Consider the following 17,208-nt stretch of genomic DNA (forward strand, 5'->3'; position numbering starts at 1 on the left):
CCCCCTTCGGTAGCAGAAACTCTGTAGGTAAAAGAGAAACAAGGTATGTAGTATGTAATGATTTTAATAAATGTATCTTAGTAAAATCCTAGCTCTTGGTAAATATATTTTTTTCATCAGATTCTCAGTGATGACATGGCTAAGACAAAATTACCACAAAGTGGATAGGGATGTTGATGACTGAAAGATTTCATAATCATATGGAAAACCTAGAATCTGAAGATAAGTGCCAAACTTATGTGCTACAGTGAGTAACGTAGGTGCAGTTTCATGTAGAAGAAGCTGGTGGGATGTCTTCAGGATCTAGTGTTTGGCAACAGTGCCTGTAGCAGGTGGGATTGGACTTTGATCTTTGAGTTTCATTCCAACCAAATACATTCTGTGATCTGTCTTCAGCCCAAAGCATGGTTTTTTTTTTTTATTTATAGGATGAAGAAATAAGAAGTATGTTTATTTTGTTTGCAGTAGTTATTCAGAGCTACTTGCAGCAGAGAGAATCTTGTGAATACTTTAGATTGTAGGGCTGGAATTCAAAAATATATTGTTAAATTCAGGATATAAAATACACATAACTTGCTAACTTGAAATACTAGACTTAGATTATGCAAATATTTTAAATTCTTGGAGAAAAGAAATCTGGGGGAGAAAAGGCATGTTGTGTTAATAGAAGTTGATAACGGGCTGAATATTAGGTTTATGTGGCATGTTAATACAAAAGGAAATACTGAATCATCATTCGGAGAAGTGGAACAGGGATCTTCATTGTATATATGAGGTCTGGAAACCTTGCCCAAAGAATTGAAAGACCTTGAAGTAATTTGATCAAGGAAATATTAATAAGAAGATGCAACTGTCTTTAAAATACTGACTAGTGCTGTTCCATGTATTGCCTGGAGCAACCCTTTGTCTCAGTCATGCATGAGCATGTTCTAACATTGTAGAAGGCAAAAAAAAAAAATCTTTTTGGCACAAGTAATGGCAACATTTTCTGGAGTTCATTTAGACTTGTTTCTCAGTCTATATGAATCATTGTGCCTTTTCTACTGAAAACACTTCACTTATAAAAATTGTATGCATATGTTTTGTTCAGCAATGAATACAGTTGGTATTAAATTATTTATTGATATGTAGCCTACTGATAAACATGTTCATGATTCTTCACAAATATACCATCTTTATGTTGCCATTGCAGTTCCAATAGAGTAATCACTTTCTTTATGTATATGCTATGACATTGGTGTGTAATCAAAGTATTAACTGTATGTGTATTAGAAGTATTATGTGTTTTTTGGGCATGAGTTTGGGCTTTAATTTTGCACAGAGAAAAAGTCTATAAGGCTAGGTAGCAAAATACCACATGTGAGTTTGAAGATGATACCAGAGGATTGTTACATCGTTTCATGTTCTTCATGATGGAGATAGACAGTGAAAGACAGCTTTTGTGTATGAGCTTCTATGTGGCTACAGTGTGTTTGAATTGTTGTTATGCACAGTCACTAAGGGTGAGTATTAACAGCATTGTTTTGATTTGGTTGTAAAAATCTTTCTAAATATTTCAGTTTCACTCAAGTTACAAATTTTTTTTGTTTGTTATTTTTCTGTGTTTTGCACTGGAAAAGATTAAATAAACCTCAGAACTACTAAATCATGAAATTAAAGCGTGGAAAAGACTGTTTAAATTATCTAGTCTTTCTGCTCACGTACACTGAATTTCTACACTTTCTCCTAGTCTTTGGCTTTTTCTAGAAGTCAAAAGACAATAAACTTCTGCCATTTACCCAGCAAGGCTGTTCGTGACCTAATACTTTCTGTTTTAAGGAAAAAATATGTCCCCATGATAAGTACAGCAATTCCTTAATTAAATTTTTTTTTTTTCCCCTCTCTTTTTCCACCTCTGGAAGACACTGTTTTCTCTCCATGGTGGCCTTATGCATGATTTCTATGGCTGCAATGTCAATTTTTCAGAGGAAGTGAATTTTACTTCATGAGATAACTAATGATAATTTGATCAAAAGATAGTAGCTGACTTTTCTTTGGATTGCCATATTGTCCCAGTTAAGTGGATATAAAAGTTTCCCAGCTGCAGTTATGGCACCTTAAGTAATCCTTTGCAAATACAGCATGATGTTCCTGTCTATCGGCAGAAAATGTATGCGTATTTGCCTAGACTGCTGTTATTTGTTGCATCTCCTAAGCTGACCACTATGAGAAGACTAATCAAATTATAGCTTCACATTACTAGAGAGTGCTTTGGATGTGCTAAATAGGCAAAGGGCATGCCTCTCTTCCCTTACAGCCTTTATTTGACCTTTTTATGACATCCAGATATGGTATAGCATACAATACCAGAATTTCTGTGGTTAAACATTGGATACCTTCATATGTCAAAACAAGATGAAAGTTGCAGACTGCAAATGTTGCAAGTTAACAAAAACGTAGGCAGACTTCCTTGCAATTTCAATTCTGAACCACTGAGTGGGCTGATCATGGCATAGTTGTTGGCATATAAAGCAAAGTCTGTTCCTTCTTTGTGTGAAAGATATTTTTCTTGGTAAGTACAGTGCTCAATGAATAAGTCTCTAAAAATTAAACTTTACCATTTACTAAGCAACCTAAGTATTTTAAGTAGTAAGAGGCATCTTTTTGATGGAAGCTACATAATAATGATCAGAAGAAAGTTGGGCAGTACTGTTTGAAAAGACAGTTCACTGCATCCAATATATATATTTGTTCAATGTTAATGAAACTGATACTTCTAGTTGTTATTTGAACGTGTTAAGGGGAAAGCATAAAAGAATTTGAGCCACAAGCTTAGAGGTTCATAGAATAAAATCAAGCTTTGTAATTCGCCAGCATTCAATTTGAATGCTGACAAAAACCATTTTAGACTTGTGACTTTAGATTGCAGTCCTGCAATCAGACACCCACACTATCCCCTCTTCTTCTGCAAAGCCAGAAAAAATAGACAGATTCAGAGAATGATGCGTGTCTTCAACAAAGATTAGGGCCCATGCTGTTTTATCCATTGTTCTGATGTACTTCTGTCAGTATCTGGTATCAGAATTTGCCTTATCTTTCAAAATTTTCATCATTCTTTTACTTAAGTGATGCATTTAGTAGAACGGTTTAGGTTGGAAGGGACCTTAAACATCCTGTGGGAAGAGTTGCTGACCATTAGGTCAGGCTGCCTAGGACTCCATTCAATCTGACTTTGAATGCCTCCAGGGATGAGGCATCCACAACTTCTCTGGGCAGCCTGTTCCCCACCACCTTCTGAGTGAAGAATTTCCCCCTAACATCTGAACTAGATATTTTAGTTTAAAGCTATTTTTCTTCGGGCTATCACTATTAGGTAGAGTAAAAATCCATCTCCCTGCTGCTTATAAGCTCTCCTTGGTTCCTGGAAGGCCACAATGAGGTCTCTCTGGAGCCTTCTTTTCCGCAAGATAAGCAAGCTAAACTCATTCAGCCTTTCTTCATGAGGGAAATGTTCCAGCCCTCTGATTATCTTTGTGGCCCTCCTCTGGATCCACTCTAATAGCTCTGTGTCATTCCTCTGCTGAGGATCCCAGGCCTGGATACAGTATTCCAGGTGGCTCCTCACAAGAGGGATTGCCCCAACTTCTTAAGTCTGTCCAGGTCTCTCTGGATGCTATCCCTTCCTTTTACTGTATCAGCTGCACCACACAGCATGATGTCATCAGCAAACTTGCCCCACTGTTTGTGTTATTGATAAAGATGTTAAAGAACACTGGTCCCAAGACAGACCCATGGTGGACACCGCTTGTGACCGATTTCCACCTGGATATAGAGCCATTTACCACCAACCTCTGGCTGTAACTGTCCTACAAATTGTTTATCCACCAAATATCTCAGCCTTCAAATCCATATTTCCCAAGAAAGATTATCTACATGGCAAATGGTTGCCTCAGCACCCGTCGGTGTGGAGTCCTCAGTTAGACCTTCTGCTATGTCTTAGTGGCTTGGTCACCAGATGGATTTAAAGCAACCTAGAAACAAAAATATATATTTAATTTTTTAGTAGAATTGACAACTTTTTATTTGCCTGGTAGCTGTTTTAGATGCTGTTCTTATGTATCTTTAACCATGTGGATAATTGCTGCAAGAGGTGAAGCTTAGTGGGGCAGTGAGAGCAGAGCACTAAGTCAGGAAAACTCATGACTTACTTGCTGTGAGCTGGATTCTGGATGTTACAGCAACTGCAGCTTGCTGCACTTTTCTCAACACAAAGAACAGCAGTGGTTAGATTTATTTTGAGAGGAAAGGGTGTTGTGAAAGACAGTGCTGCAGTTGCTGATGGTTGTCATGTGTCATGGGAGATGGTTTGACACATCCAATTCTGTATGTCCAGTGCTGTATACATGCTGTAACATGTTCAGTGTCCTCTCTGTGCATCATCAGTAAGAAAGAAAGGTTCCTGGCGCCTCTTTTGTGATACTCTACAATATTTAGAAGAATTGTAAGTACAAGTCATCAGTAAAATGCAAGGGCACACATTGCCCTAACAGGCACAGGTAGTTTCTTGTACAGTTTAATTAAAAACAAAACAAACCAACCAAAAAACAAACAAACAACAACCACCCAACAACATACAAGAAAAGAATACACACTGAAATTTGATTATTTATAATATGATAAAGATTAATATATTAAACCAGACACCATTGCATGTTCTGTTCAAAGAATAAATCTTTTGAACTAAAAGTAAATTTGTTCTTCCTTCTGTAATCGGGTTGTCTTAAATTAGAATCCAGTGAAGACCCAAGGAAAGAATTTACTAAATTCTTTAAAATGTTGTATATTTGTTTTGTCTGTGCCATGTAACTTTATGGGTTAAATTGGTTTCTCAAAATATCAGTAAGCTCTGCTTGCTCCTCTTCAATGCTCCCCCATTTAAAAAAAAAATTTTTTTTGAAAGCACTAAGTGCTGCAGAGTTACTTGGAGATCTAGAGTGATCATAATGATAGAATCAGTTATTAGATTGTTTTGGCTTTATTTAGAAATCATGTATTTTGTGCTTGTTTTGGAAAAGCAATTCTGTTTTGAGCATCAAAGCCTGGGGCATTACTGCGCATATAAAGCACTATCTTACACTAACAGTGGCATTCTGCAGATTGCTTCAGCAGCATTTAAAAATGATTGTGCAGAATACAGGACTGTAAACAAATGGTTCTTTTTTGTTAAAAAATAAATTGAGTAAAATGAAGGATGCAAGAAGAATGCGTGGAGGTCATCCTGACCATGTCTGTGAAAAACCAGTGCTGGCACTGGGTTTCTATCAGTGGGATTGCAGAAGTGTAATTTGAGTATACTTAAGAAGTTGAATAGATGAAGCCAATAATGTCCCAGTGGTCCTTTGAATTTGGCCCCATGAAATTAATTTCCACCTCAGCTTGTACACAGAATAAATTAATTCATACAGACCCAGTACTGCACTTCTATAATCTGTGTAATTGCTTGTTTATTCCAGCACCTGGTAGGTCCCTTTATCTCTGAACTTTTGTGCTCTGCAATATTAGCTTGTCTAAGGCTGTAAAATTAAAAGTTACTTAAGGATTTTATTGAGCTGAAACAATTGTGTTTTCCAGCCATAGAGGGTTTGTTTACTTAGCAGTGATTCCACCCCACCCAGTTGTAAGGCCAGCCCAAGCTGTTATCACACAATAGGACTTGGTGTTTGACCATAACTGCACGTCTCACTCAACAGGCAATCAGCATTTTAATTAGTGATTAAAGGAAAGTCATTGTACTCTAGCTGCTTTATCACAATAGCCTAATAATTTTGGGTTGAATAAATAGATAATGCAAAAGAGAAACCTTCCCTCATAATGTTGTTGTCATTAAGGGCTCTTTTACTCATTTGCGTGTGTATTAAAACACATGACATGAATAGAGGTAATTATAATTACTACAGGTTTTTTAGAAGATTAGCTGACATTTTTTCATTGTAAACCTTTTTCTTTATAATGCCACTCCAAAATGAATGCAGTATTTAAAAGTTCAGATAAAGGTAAGTAGTGGTGGCTCTGTCTTACCAATGTGAATGGATGTGAATGATTGATTCGCTGTATGCATCGCTGGAATTAGGTAACTTGCATCATGACTGTGATGTACCGCGTAATTGATGCAAGCCCTTTCATAGCATTCTGAGATTGAAATCAATATTTATTTGAAGTGCAACAAATGTAATAAGCAGCATTTCTTTGTAAATGTTGCTCTAGTTCCATTTTCAGTTTGGTTTTGCAGATAGTTTAGAAGCAGCTGTTACATGTTTTGGTGTGGTTAAAGAATTAGTTAAGAAAATACAAGTAAGACATGGTAAAAAATGCAGTAAGAGATATATATATATATATATAAAGCTATCAGTGCACAGAGTTGTCATTCCTTTGTTTTTTAGTGATAAGATCAACACTTTATTCATAACTTTGTTTACTCACTTCTGCAAATATTGTTAATCTGCATATAAGATATCAGAACTGTACATAACTGAGCTTCGCTATGCTTTTATCTGCACTGATAGCAAATGTCAGTTACTAAGACATGTAATAGTTAGACAATAGTTAGACAATTAAGGAAAACTTCCAAAGATGTTCACTTTTTTTTCATCATAATAAACAGATTAGACCTATTGTATTCTTAGAAGTTGTTTGTTTTACAGCAAGGATGTGTCTTTGCCTGGAATGGCACAGTATTTTTTGTTGTTTGTTTAAATGATGATTTGGATTAAAATCACTCTAACTTTTAATATAGTTGGCGATTTCTAACCCAACAATTATACGGTGTCTATATTCCTAATTATAGGAACACTGTCAAAAGGATTATTTTAGGCACTTTGCAAACGATTTATACTCTCAGTTTTTATTTCCTAGAGCAAGGATTTCCAAATATAGTACTTGTTTTCAGTGGTCCCTGCTTTAAGCTGTTGTGTTCAGGTACTAAGGATCAGAGAGCTGTGAGGGAAGGGAGTTTTCTCAGTCCCATTGCTTTGCTGCTTCTTTTTAAGAGTAAATATCCACCTCATTTTCTCTTGATACTTAGTAATCCTCCCTACTGGCATCTTAGACATGTTGAAACACAAACTCACCCATACCTGACTTCATAAAAGGTGCTGTGAGATACATGCGGTGGCAATGTGCCCCTAGATTTGAGAAGTGGTGTCAGAAGCTTTAAGTGAATGGTATAAAGAACAGTTTTCATGCACAGAATTTTTAATATATTTTTTGTTGTTGTTTTTGTTGCCCACCACACCCTTGACCTTCTGGTCCTCCTTTCCTGAACAGATGAGGTCTATGGAGATGTTTATATCTCATGATACTGAATGATCCTCTTGAAAGAGGGAAAAATAAATATTTAATTTAAAGTGTGGATAACCAGCATTAGATATGAACAGCAAGGGAGGAAGATCAGTCACCCATCTCTAGAAAGATTGGATAGAGAAAGATAGAGGCTTTTATTTCACTTTCAGATTTGGAAATGTTGACTTTTGAGAGACTTCTTGGTGGGGAACAAGAAAACAATTTCTCTTCAGTATGGAGAAAGACAAGACTGCTTCCATGCTTGTTTGTTTTTTTAGTGGCAGTGTGCAATGTTCGTGTGTATATAAATGATATGCTACAAGTGGTACTTTATTATTTTAAGTAGAAATTGCTAGAGACTGGTTAACAATCTGAGATTTTTGTAACCTGCTGGTCTTTGGAACTCCACAGAATCACAGAGGTTGGAAGGGACCTCAAGCAATCATCGGGTCCAAATCCCCTGCCAAAGCAAACTTTATCTATTAAATAGAGTTGCATTTTGTAGTTTAATGGGAACAACGCAGATGGAATACATGAGGTAAAAGTGCTATCATTTGGTCTTAAAGATGTTAACTGAGATGTAATTAATTTTCCTTAGAAGTTAGTATCCCCCATGATCGAATCACCTTGAAAAGTGTCAACTCCATGTGTAGGATTCTCTTATAATTGCATTACTGTTGAAATGTTGCATCCATGTAATTGCACCTTTAAATATTTGTGAGGTAACAAAGCAGCTTATTTAGTAATTGGTAGTTCACACAGGAGTGCCCTACTGCTATCCAAGATAGAAAACTTTATGTAAAATCCGAACCTCACTCATTGGGTACAAAAAAATAGGATCAATCAAAATGTATCAGCTTTACAGCTGCAGACATCAGATCATGTGTGCAAGGGTGCATGTTCTAACCCAAACTCTTATTTTAGATCTTCCAAGTCTATTCCTTTCTGTTCTGTCAGATGTGACCTGAAGTCCACCAGAGTGCCTGTGCCAGGCAACTCTTGCCTGCTAAGCTGCTAGCTCTCTGCCATCTGACCACGGCAAATATTGTCTCTATCAAAGCTACAGACTCTCATTGATAAGTACCAGTCAGGAAGTTTCAAGAGGAAAAAGAAAATCTGCCTGTGATAGCTACAAGGCCAACAGCTGAGACAGTGTTAGGATTACTCTTGAATTCAAAGATGATCTCTGTCATTGGTTTTAGAATGTGTAGCTCTTTTCAGCACGAAGTGCTAGCTGATCTCCTTTATTTGTGTGTGTATGCATGTGTATTTTAGTCTTTTTAAGTTAGCTGTACTTCTTCAAATTTATGGTGAAAATGTTTTTCTGCTTTCTGCTGCTGGGGACGTTAGTGTTGGCAGCTGTTCACAGTCGTATTCTCTTTCCTAATGTATTAGAATGTATTAGAACAATGCTCTGTGAGTTCTGATCAATTTATATGTGTTTAGTGTGACAGATGAGTTGTTTAAGGCATTTCTAATGGGAGGATTCATACAGAGAATGATGCTGGCCCATATTGGCACAATGACAAGTATCCATTTTCCAAAAAGGAAAACAAAAAGAAAAAAAATCAAGTTCTGTTTGGAAGAACTAAACAAGACTTGAAGCCTTAATTTTATGCCTGATATCCCATTTATTTGATTATCTTGCATTGTATAGAATAAATTTCCTCCATATGTGTCTTACAAATAGTTCTTGTGTGAAATGCAATTGTATGTTGGGCTGCTGCATTGCCCCTGTTAATGAAATAGTTATGGGTGCAGATTTTTGCTATTTATTGATAGTGATGTGTCACTCATTGCTACTACCAGCATAACAATATAATTTTAAGAGAAGATGATATTAAAAAATACTAATATTAATACTAAAATTATGTAATAGTACTGTAATTCTTGTGATAGTTGTTGTAGCTGTGCTTAGCTCCATTTCATGCTTCTCTGTTATGCTGTCTCTGTTCTCCCTATCTTGCCATAACTGAAGAAATGTCCTGCTGGTGGAGTTGGCTGGATGGGATGCAAGTAGAAGAATGGCAGTAGAGCATAGTGGTGGGCTCTTATTTCAAAGTTGAGGGGATGGAAATGTCCTGGAAATCGATGACGTAGTGCACAACGATCCTATGTACATATAGGGGGAGAAGAAGAAGTGGAAGCCACTTAATTCTATTGTATGCCTCCATAACAAACTCCCCGAGGCTAGGATAGGTTGCATGTAGATCACACTTCCTGAACAATTAGATTGTGATTGGTAAGTGATGACTTGGTAGGAGAAGGGTGAAATATGCCTGCTAGGATGTGCAGTCCCCTGAACCTCCACTGTCTTTTTTCCCCTACCCAATAAATCATCGTATGACAACTGTTCTTTCAATTGACAATTTGTTTTCACGTTGCTTAAAGGCTAAGAAATACCTGTGTTAAAGAAAACAGCTGCACAACTGGGAGGGGTCTAGTGTTGGTAGATTTACTTTCAATCCAAAGCTGAGTTATCTCCCTCATGAGCAGTATGATGATCAATTTTTTTTTAGCAGGAGGAGAGAAAAATAGTATGAAGCTTGGCCTTATGTTAGTACTGACCATTTGCCTAACTATTGTGGAATTGTATGAGTTTCTGTGCCCCTTTCTTTTGGCTCGAGCAGCTTCTTTTCTAACTCTATGGCACTAAAGCAGAGGAAGTCTTCTCTGTCGTCAATTATAATATACTAGCTGTATTATGTAATATGTGCATGATCAATATCTTTGTGAGCATTAAAGGAATCGTGTCACAAAGCTTTCCTAAAAATGGAATTATTAAACCAGTTATGCAGATAGATTTTCAAATAATTGGTTGGTATATTTAATTCAGTAATCGCTTGTGGCAGATCACAGTAAATATACTATTTTCATACTGTTGTAAATACCTCGATGCTTGTATCAAGCAATATCATGATGGTGATGGAGGACGATGTTTTGACTCTTGATTTTTAAAAACCTATTTGTTTGATGACACTTAAGATTTTATTTGTTTGTTTTTCAGGCTTTTTTAATCGTTCACTTTTCAATTGAGTGTCATTTAATTGGTCACCTACCTTGTACGCAAATCTCATAGAGTAGTAGACTTCTTTTGTTTCTTCTTCCTGTTGTTCCTCCTGCTGTGTATTCCTGCAGAGATTAAACATAGTGGCAATGTGCCAGTTCTCTTAGAGAACCTGTTAGTTTGGTAGTGGGATGTTTGTAGTGATGTGGTTCTTGCCATTCCTTCTTGAACAGTAAATAGAACAGTAAATGTTCTAACTAGCTGATTTAGCTAGTTCATGCTGAGTTCTGGGCCATATTTCTCTTATACAGTTGGACCGTCTTCACTGGTATGGGCTTGACTTGCTGTGAGGGAGAGAAATCAGTTTTCTTCAGTCTCTCTCAATTTTTATGGTTTCCTTTCCTACTGTAAGAACCCATTGACAGAAAACCTATGGTAGTTTTGGCACTATAAATTGGTAACTACAGAAATTCTCGTAGCTAACAGACTAAGACTTTGAGAACCCTTAAGTTACGGAATGTGAGTGGTTTTTTGATTATTATTATTTTTTAATAGATGACATTAATGATGTCATGTTACAAGGCTTTGTACCCATGGTATTTTGTAGCAATCTGTACATATTAGCTTCAGAATCCTTTTGCAAACATGCAGATTCCCAGTAGTCTTTTCCCTTTCCAGTAGTTATTAAAATAGTGCAAGTAAAAGAACAGTAGAAAATTACTAAAATAACTTTCCAGTAGTTATTAATATACTCACTGCTTGTCAATGGTGTGTTATTATCCAAAATTATCGACAATAGTTATCCTAACATTAACAGTTAATAAATATGTTATCCTCCTAATCAAACCTAAGTTTTACTGTTCTGCATTTTTTTTTATACAGTAAGCCTATAAACATATATAAAAATACAAAATAAGCTATTTACAGATATACTGATATACTAATAAATAGTGCATAAATAACACTGATTTTAACATTTGCACAAATGTTTTCCTAGCCTCTTGGCACAAAATGTTGTTCACCAGCTCTAGTTCATTGCTGTTCTCAAAGGTATCAGAGGGCCTACTTGGAAATAAGGTTCTTCTATATGAAATGTATATGCCATGAAACAAAAAAATTGTCTGGTCAAATCAGCTATCATGTGACCTGTTTTATTTTGTTCCTACTCTTTTACGCTTTGCTACATCCCAGTGAAGTATTAAGTGTATAGGTAACTCATCATTTTGTGATCTACTTTTTTTTCCCATGGATTTGGAATTCTTTGTTTCTGTTCACTTTGCTTAAGCCAAAGTCTGATGTGAAGTGGGGGGATTCCTTTTGTTAAACTGTAAATCTGTCATCACTCTGGCTTCTCTGAAAAATGCATTCACTGTCCCTTAAATCCAGTGATGTCACTGCTAAAGTGCCTTTGTTCACAGTTCATGTTTTAACATGCTATGAATCCAGTATTATCTTATGATGTGTATTCTGCACAAATGCCTTCAGTTATTTTCAGATCTGAATTATCTCACCTCTATAAAGTTTATAGGGCTTATGTTTGCAGAATGTACTCTCATTCTGTAGTTTCTCATTTTACATCTAGAGAGTTTAGATGTAATGTACACTCTGGCAAGGATAACTATGGCAAGATTTCTTAATCATTATCATATTGTAAACTATCAAATAACATTATTTTTTGGCAGGCAGCACAACCTTTTTTTTAATCAAGTTGTATTACTTCATAAACGGAAGTAGAACTAGAACCACAATAAATTATTTGTTAATCGGTTATTTTGATGCATATTGACAGTTTTCCCTGGTTTAAGAATATGCTGTTAGTTCAGCATTGTTGGAAGTGAGGAGAGCGTTTGGATATGAGTTTCCTGATTATTATGCTTGATATTTTTTCAGTTCCAGGTTATATGCTGAGCAGGTCTTCAGAGAACCCTTCATTCACTGTGTATTTGCATAGTGTCACTTCTAAGCCAAATTATCAGTGTTTGTGGAGTAGGTAATGGGTCTGCCTTTCTGAACTTGTTTTATGAATATATTGTGATGCAGCCATATTTCATCAGGTGATTGGGGGTTTTTTTTTCACTGATCAAAACAAAGTGATCACACAACAAATCTGTGAGTTGAGCAGTCTTAGTCAGAAAACAGTGTAGTGGGAAGAAATGAAAGTCATCAGTACATTTACTAGTTATTGTATGTGCATGTGGACATTGCATGGTTGACATGTTAGATATTTTCTATAGAACTTGTCATAACCCAAGTTTTGTTTCTTATCATGTGCTGTATTACATTTACAGCATTGCTATAGGCCCGCTTAAAGCTGTGCCAGCCTTGTGCCAACCTTCTCTTTGGGGGGTCTTAACTGCCTTTGAGTTACACAGCCTTTCAAGTACACTTGATAAATGAAAGTCTGAAATGAATTTTTTACTGCAGCTTTAAACATATGCATATTGTTAAGCTGTTCAAAAGTAAGGAGTTGAACCTACACATTGGGTTTCAGCCATTCAACCAAAGACAGAAAGATGATTGAATTCAGTCTTAAATTTTATAGAACTAAATTTAATGGTGAGTACAATCGCACTCTGTGGTGATTGTTTTCAGTGCTGCTTTATTAAGTTATGTAATGGCAAGAGTTCAAACTCCAGAGATTGTTGAAATGGTATATTTAGAAACTACGTTAGAATGAAAACAGGCATACTTGTTACTGACAAGCAAAGTACAGAGATTTTTACCTAGATATCAGTGCAGCTGGTGACTCTTACTTAAATAGTTTGGAGGTTTTAGACTTAATACCCTGCTTTTAAAAAATGTTTTAAAATCTCTTCTTATTCCCCAAAGATTTGTTTTCCACTGTTGCGATTAGATGATGACAGCTAGCTGGCTTTTAAAATTGATCAGGAAGTATTCTGGCAGACATTCAGTGTTGTAATAGCACTTTAATGGATATGAGCTATTCACCCAGATCAGACTCAATGTCAAAACAGGCAAAAATACAGCTGTCACTCTGGACAAGAAGTTACACATATGCAAGCAGCTGCTAATGATACTGGAAAGTAAGCTGTATAATAATGCTTTAAAGGTGCATGAACGTGTGTGCAGTATGTCATGCGTACATACTGATTCTGTATGTAAAGACACCCCTTAACAAATAAGCTTGAGAGAAATTGTTCTATGGCTACGGTTGTGTTTAGGAAAGAGCAAAATGTTTGGGTATATGTTACTCTTATCAGTGAGAAGGTAGCAACAAGTTCATTAGTACAGTTGGACTTGCAGAAGTGTGATTTCTTAAAAATGTTGTGAACTAAAGTGACTACGGTGTAAATTTTACCTTCCAAAATGATTGCATTGTTGTGAATTTAATGCACATTTTGGGGAAAGGTAATTGGATTATCTTGATGTGGATAAAAGTACTGATACTTTGCGTTGTTGGAGAGCATATATTTACTTACATATATATGCACATATTAATATGAATTAATTAAAATTATATATTAATATAATATATAATATATTATATATAAAATAATGTATAATATAAATTATATTATAAATATAATTGTTAAATTATATATATATTATATATGTGTGTATGTATATCATACAGCTGATGTTTGATGTAAATGTAAATAATGACTTAAAATGGCTATGTGTTCTTTTTTTCTTGTGTGTATTTACTTACCTCTATCTTCTACTTTTGGAGTACTGAAATACACACTGTCAACAGTCATCAAGAAACTTAAGAAGCAGTGAGATTGGAGAATGATTTGTACCACCTTTTAAAATACTGTAGCACATCTCTTGACTAATATATCCTATTGCCAAAGCTATTGTTCTGTTGGACAATATGCGGGTGATAATTATTTTTCTGTGTTTGATTGCGTTACTGAAGTCTGGTTATTTACCTTTATTTTTTAGGGAACTTTTTCTATAGAGTTTTAGTTTGGTGTCTTTCCCTGCACTGAAGCAGTATGTAATAATGGGGATGTATAGGATGTCCACTGAAAATAATAAATATATTCACATAGCTCCCAAAGATAAAGGGACAAGTTCAGATGTTCCAGGAGGATTAACTTGAGAAGGCATAAATAACACTTATATTGTGCTGTTGCATAAATGTAATGAATTGTTAATGATGAGAGTGTATGTGTCTTCAGTTGTACTCTAGACCCTCCTTCCAATTGCAATTGCAATCAGAAAGCACTGGAAGAATAAGCATCCACAAACTTAAGGATGTGTAGCCCAGAGACATAGGAAAGACTCTGAATAGACTAGTGAAGCAGTCCATCCGAAAATGGGAAGTTTTCTGCTTGTGCTGACATACATGAGACAGGGATGTCCTTGGGGACAGCAGGTAGAAGAATGCTTGTCACCTTAGATTGTTGAAGCACTGAGAGGAGGAGGAATGGGACTAGCCCATGTGCATGTCTTGTTGGCAAAGTATTTCTGTTTTTTGTTGTTGTTTCTAATCTACAGTGAAAATAAAAACAAGCATTAGATAGTGTTACATGTGACATGCATACCAGAACTCTGCACTTGATAGGTCCTCTTTAGTCATGCAGATCTGTATAAAGCATGAAGTTGTGCCTCTGTAAGTGGCTAAGGTCATGTGCTGTATAGCAAATTTGCATAACGAATTGCTTGCTATGTATCTGAAAGCTAGACATCGGTTGCATCTTTTTGTCACCTTTTCTTGATAAAAAGGAGTTATTTGCGAGCTAACGTGTTTGTCCTGCATGTCTGAATTTTTGAAAAGTAGTGGCATTCTAGCCTTTAAAAAATATATATTTCTGGAATTACTTTGAGCTCAGGAATTGTTGGTTTAGTTATTTGAATAAGGAATCTCTTTGCTCTAGTGATATTTTTAAAACAGAATATGAGCAGTATAATACTTACATATGCTGTTGGATTACTTCTTGTTTGTGATTTTTTTGAAGTCAGACTAAATAAGAAGGAAAAACCCTTTAAAATAGTAACCAGAAAGAATGTTTGCCAATATGTGAATTGATTTCTTTCTTTCCTCTACAACCTTGTCCCCTAAAAACTTCATTCTTTGATTAACAATGCACGGTGCTCATGTGCCTAACACTCCTTTTCTTTTCTGCTCTCTTACTGATCTATGAGCACTCAGAAGAAAAAACACAGCTCTGTGCTTCCCTCTCCCCTCCCCCCCCCCTCCGACTTAGACTTTTAGAACTGGTTCCCACCATGGTAACCAAATATGGCTGTGGAATCATGGCAAACTTGCAGCAGAGGTACCTAATGACTTGCTGTGCCTGGTATAAATTGCTCTAACAGCATCCTTCCAGGTTTTCCTCTCAAGGGAGCAAATGCTTTAAAGAGTGACCTTCCTCTGCCCCAGCACGTCAACCTGGAAAGTTTCTATTCACTATTGAATTCCTGACAAGTAATAGGCAGTATTTAAACCTACTTAGGACATAAAATGTGAAAGATATGTTGCTTTTTCCTTTTAAACCAGCATGGTTTTCTTTAATATCACATGAAAAGGACATTATTTGCATTTTAGCTTTTTCTTTGCTTTTTTTTTCCTCTTCCTGTACCAAGGCATCCAAAAAGGCATTTTGTATTTAAATGCCTCTTCTAAAACTAGTAGACATACAATCTCTTTTAGCCATTGTTACCAACCTTCTAATCCTTGAATTACGCAATACTGAAGAGCTCAGTCCCTCTAATTTTGAAGAAACGAATAGGATACTCTATGATTTCAAGATACAACAGTGCTACCGATATTACAAATATAGGTTACCATCCTTCTGAAACATCAAGTCAATCAATTTTTTTGTTACTTAAAAAAAAAGTTTATGTCATGATTAAGGAAGCAGACAGGCTTTTACAACATGCTTTAAGATCAGTTGTTCTAATATCTGTTCTGAACTGATCGTTATTGCTACTTGCACTCAGAAGAAATCCCAGAAGCTTTTCATAGTCATTTTTCTTAGTGCAAAATTGGAAATTATTAAGATTCAGGGGACAAAATATTATAAACCAGTAGGAATCTGTATCATTTGCCCTCCTTTTTTTTTTTAAAACTGAGAAAAATAATGTGCAATTATAGCTAATTACACATAATCCTAAGTAATCCCCCTCAAAAAGTACAAATTATCAAGTCATGCAGTTCTTCTCAGGAGTTTCGTTGCTTGTGTGTCAATCACTTTTTTCATTTTTAAAATACTCAGGTTAGTACTTTTTTTAACTGTCTTCTTATTATTTAATGTAGAATGTTGGTTAGGAAGGAACTCAATCATGCTGGAAAAGATAATTAAACATAACCAAACTGATCTCTGCCCTTTCCTAGAAAAACGAACACTTGAGACTTAATGAGACAAGTCCATTATTTTTGGAGTTTTTTTTTCTTACTCTGGCAAATGGTTCATATAAAAGAAACATTTGCAAAGTGTTCACAGATATTTGTTTATGCTTTTAGGGAATACATTTACTCCTTTTGTATTAGTTGTTTGAGAGGGGAATTTCTCCCCCCCTCAAAGGACCTGTGTGACTTTATACAAAAACATCATTTAGTTTTGGGTGTATGCTCTGGTTTTTTTCCTGTGTTTTGTGTGTTTTGTTTTTCTTTTTTTGTTTGTTGTTTCCCCAGAAATCTTGTAGATTAAGAGACACTGTAGTAAAAGTGAGCTTCCAGCAAGTTTACTTCTTTAGGGATTAAGTTGACTGTGCAGAACCTTGTTGTGTTCTTGGCCTATCTGTGAAAACGCCGAGTGTAGAACTGAAAGTTTCTATTCACACCATTTACTCCAAATATTGTAGTTTGGAGGAGATTGTTGCTGAAGTGGCTGAATGTTTTGGTAAAAGCATCTTACGTGAAGAAGATGCAATTTAATGCTTTGCACTTCATTGAGTTTCTTTTTTTTTTTTTT

General features: G+C 35.8%; 1 protein-coding gene across 1 annotated transcript in view; it reads left to right on the plus strand.

Annotated features, from left to right (window-relative positions):
- Positions 1 to 17,208, plus strand: part of NPAS3 (neuronal PAS domain protein 3) — a 552,805-nt gene that overhangs the window by 460 nt on the left and 535,137 nt on the right. The gene's annotated exons all lie outside the window — the stretch shown is intronic.

Source organism: Meleagris gallopavo, chromosome 5, assembly GCF_000146605.3.
Source record: "Meleagris gallopavo isolate NT-WF06-2002-E0010 breed Aviagen turkey brand Nicholas breeding stock chromosome 5, Turkey_5.1, whole genome shotgun sequence".
Taxonomy (NCBI): Eukaryota; Metazoa; Chordata; class Aves; order Galliformes; family Phasianidae; genus Meleagris; species Meleagris gallopavo.